General features: G+C 46.1%; 1 long non-coding RNA gene across 1 annotated transcript; it reads right to left on the reverse strand.

The window, feature by feature from the left end:
* Positions 1 to 968: 968 nt before the first annotated feature.
* LOC115279326 lies at positions 969 to 2,571 on the reverse strand. Its single transcript, XR_003903365.1, has 2 exons — positions 2,298 to 2,571; positions 969 to 1,157 (listed from the first exon to the last, which is right to left on the reverse strand). It is a non-coding gene; the product is annotated as an uncharacterized LOC115279326 (long non-coding RNA).
* Between the last annotated feature and the right edge of the window lie 1,452 nt (positions 2,572 to 4,023).

Genomic DNA, 4,023 nt, shown 5'->3' on the forward strand with positions numbered 1-4,023 from the left:
TGTGTGTGTGTGCACGTGTGTGATGGCAAGAAGCTTGGGGATAGGTAGAAAGGAAGGCATTATCTTCTTTTTTTTTTAAGTTTATGTATTTTGAGAGAGAGAGGGAGAGAGAGAGAGAAAGAGAGAGAGTGTACATGAGGAGGGTCGGAGAAAAGAGAGAAAGAATCCCAAGCAGGTTCCATGCCATCAGCGCGAGGCGGGGCTCAATCCCATGAACCATGAGATCATGACCTGAGCCGAAACCACGAAACCAGCTGAGGCCCCCAGGCAGCCCATATCTTCTTCCTTTTCAAAAAAGGTGAAGCACTGAGGGTTTGATTTGCCCAGCATCCCCCATAAAGGAAAACCCAAGTAGTGGACTCCGAGGTGAGGGCTCTTTCAGGGAGGACACAAGGCATGAGGAGAGAGGGGGCAGGTTATTCTTCTTTGCCGCCAGTGCTGAGGCTGGTAGTTGGTAGAGGCTAGAGAGGGCAGGTGGTGGGGGGAAAAGAGGTGCTGAGTCATTCTGACTGTGCTGGCTAGCTGGCGCCCACTTACCACCCACTGCCTCCAGCCCATCCCAACATCATCTTCAGGCTTGAACCACCCGGTCTTGTTCTGTGAACTAATTTGACCTTAATTCCAATGCGGTGTGTGACCCGGGGTACCTGACTGAAGTCTCATACGAAGATGTGGCTGCTTGCCCCTGGTGGTGACGATGGGGGTTACTTCTTCTCCATGGCTCTGTGTGCCTGCCTGGTTTAGCTCCTGTCACACTGGGTGGCACAGGAGATGGGGTAGGGGACAAAGAGAAGGCTTTGGGGTCTTGCAGGAATTCCGTCTACTGCCCCTGGCTTCTGGCTAACTTGTATGTTTTAGAGTAATACTGCATTTTCTGCTCTTTGGATCTGTTCCTGGTCTGGGAGGGGAATCGGTAAATGTGACCCCCAAAGTCTTAGTTTAAAAAGAAAAAGCCCATGACAAAGCAGTTTGTTTGTTTGTTTTTTGTTCGCAGCATTTCCCTTGATGGGCAGTACAAGTTTGTTGACTGTTTCACTCAGTGTTGGTCGAGTTGGCACAGGTCGTCCCTTGTGCTGCTAGAGACTTTTCCTGCTGGCTGTTTCTTCTCTTTCTTCCCTCAAATATCTGTATGCTCCCAGGGAATGCTCTAAAACACACTAAGGATGCAAAGACAAAACACAAATGAGCCCTCAAGGTTTTATATGGTCCATGGTAGTTTGGGAATGCAGGGGACAACCAGTGTCCGGGGGTGACATGGAGGGGTCAGCGTGGCAGGAGGGTGGAGAGAAGGCGCCACTGGCAGCTTCTCAGATCACAGGCCGACTCTAAGGAGCTCACAGCCAAATCAAGGACTTGGTGCTAAGATGGAAGGAGCCTTCCAGGGCAAGGCCCCCGGCTGGTGGTTCTGGGCAAAAGAGCCCACGTGGGGGCTGGGGAATGAAGAGGAGAGGGGGCAGTGTGGGTGAAGCCAAGCCAGGCAGAGGGCTGATGGGGGAGATGAGAGGCTGGGAATCAGAAGTGAGAGGGTGGAATGGCCTTCAATGAGGAAGCAACATGGTGGGTCTGGCAAAAAGGCCCAGTGGTTGGATGGCAGAATATGGGGCTCTCACCTCTGCCCTTCAGGAGCCGGGAGTCTTAGGAAAGGGATATACTCTCTTTGAGTCTCCATTTTATCATCTTTAAAATAGAGCCAAAGATACTCTCCACACTTCCTACCTCGTAAGGATATTGTGAGAATTCCACAGAAACACATCGAAGCCCATAAGCCAAGGCTCATGCCAGCACACTACTTGGCCAACGGTGCCTATCAAACAATTTTGGTTGAAGAAGGAAAGAAAGAAAGAAGTCAGTGAGCGTAAAGCAGAATATGGAGAAATGATGATTAATCAAAGTAGGCACGAGGGAACTAGATGGAGAACCAAGGAAGAACCAAATGGTGATGGTGCTGGTAGAGGCACCCGAGTCATTAAAAAATGCAAAAGGAGTGACAGGGTCTAGTGAATGAGTAGCCACCACCGTGCTTGAGAAGCTAACGTGTCAGTTCCTGTGCTGATGAGTGGGAGGCTGGGGTTGGGAGAGGGGTCAGCAGAGAAGAAGCCACCAGTGGGAGAGAGAAAGCCAAGCCGCAGCTTGTTTTAGGGAGACTGAGGCATAGGTGGGCGGTTGCATAGGAATAGACCGAGTGAGCTTGCATGGACCAGAGTTGAGAGCAAGGCAGGATGAGGCAGGTTATTATATCAGAAATTCAAGACAGATAAGACCTTGGTTCAAAATGGTAACCGAAGAAAGGGACTTACCATTTTTTCTGGAGAGAATACTTCCATGTATTTGCTCCAAATCCAGTAATTTTGTTTAAACTGGGAGTTTTCCTCACACGCAACAGGGTCCGGAGAGAGTTCTATCTCTTACTGAAGAGAGGGAAGTTGACCTTCCGTAATTCCGTGTCATGAGAAGTAAGGGAAAGAGTTTTCCTAGAAGAGGTGACAACGCTGTTTAGCCTTTCAGGAAGAGAGCCTTTCAGAAGTGAAAATGGAATGATCGTAGTTGATTTAAGGGGTAAAAGTTGAGAGGCAAAGGACAACTAAGGTTGAAAGGGTTTCTCTGAGTAGTCCTTTTGTTCATGGGCAAGACGTTGTCGCTGATGGGTTCAAGGGGAGTGGGAAGGCACCGGAGAGGTGGGAGGGATGATGGATTGCCTACGAACCTATGAAGAATGAGGCAAAGCAGCATGAAACCATTTGTTTGGGCTTTATAGATTTTCTAATAAAAACGTCAAGGTTTTTTCACACCGTTTTGAAAATGTCATCAAATGCAAAACAGTTCTCCTTGTGCCAGTGACAAAGGCTGCATTTCCAATGGTAAATTCCAGCCCAAAATGCAATAACAAACTTTGTCAGGTTTTCCTCCAAGTCAAGCCAGGGGTCAGGTTTGGTCCAGGTCCCTTCAGCGTGACCTTTGATCCTTCCCGGCAACTGTGCCTCCCAATAGAACGCATAACTTTCCTGCTTGTGAAGCATTTGGGGAGTTGATTAAAGGTTAGTGTGAATCCAGTGGAAATATTCCTAAAAACAGAGATTACACTTCTGAGCCATGTCTGGGGACTGCAGAGCCTATTTCTGAGTCTCTGACTTAGGTTATTTCTGATGTGGCCACTAAAAAAAAAATCTTTCAAGGAAACTTTCTTGGCTCTTCTCCCCAGAGCCCTCCTTGCAATCTGCTTAATCCTCTCCTTCACAGTTATTATTATTATCATTATTATTAATTTAATCATGTGACAGCCTGGCTCCAGGACCTTCAATGGCTTCCCTTTGGGTTTTTTTGGCTTTCATTTTTATGACCGTTTTATTTAAGGCAAGAAATCTAAAATATTATCATTGCAAAGTGTAACTTACATCAGAATGATGAATAGCATATTTTATATCCTTTCTTTATACTGAACTTCAGAATCTACTGTGTGCTTCACAGTTATAGAACATCTCAATTTGGAAATTAAATTTAATCAGATATACTTAATTTGTATTTAGCTTTCATAAGATTTACAGTTATAAGATAAGATCCACAGACTGAGTTGTTCAAATATACCTCCAAATTTTTCAATAACTGAATCAAATGTCAGTTTTTTATACTAGTTACATTGGAATCAAATTTGAAAGATCTCATTTTTCTTATTGCAGAGTAGTATCCCACTGTAGGAATGGACCATTTACCGCACCCCCCCTTTGCCTTTAAAATTAAGTGCAAACACCTTTAACTGTCATTCTGCACCCCAATTCCTTGCAGCCTTATCTTTTTCAGTTCCTGGGCGTGTACCCCACGCTTCAGCCAAACTTGCCCAGGCTTTGTGCCGCTCCCATTTCTGCGCTCCAATGAAATGTCACCCCCTCCATCCCATGCATTCTCCCTTCACGCCAGCGTTGCCTGTGAAAATCCTACCGTTCCGTCAAGATGTATCTGAAAAGACACTTCTTCCATAACACCTTTCTTGATTTCTTCAACTGCGATTTCCTTTTTCTTTTGATCCTT

Source organism: Suricata suricatta, chromosome 15, assembly GCF_006229205.1.
Source record: "Suricata suricatta isolate VVHF042 chromosome 15, meerkat_22Aug2017_6uvM2_HiC, whole genome shotgun sequence".
Lineage (NCBI taxonomy): Eukaryota > Metazoa > Chordata > Mammalia > Carnivora > Herpestidae > Suricata > Suricata suricatta.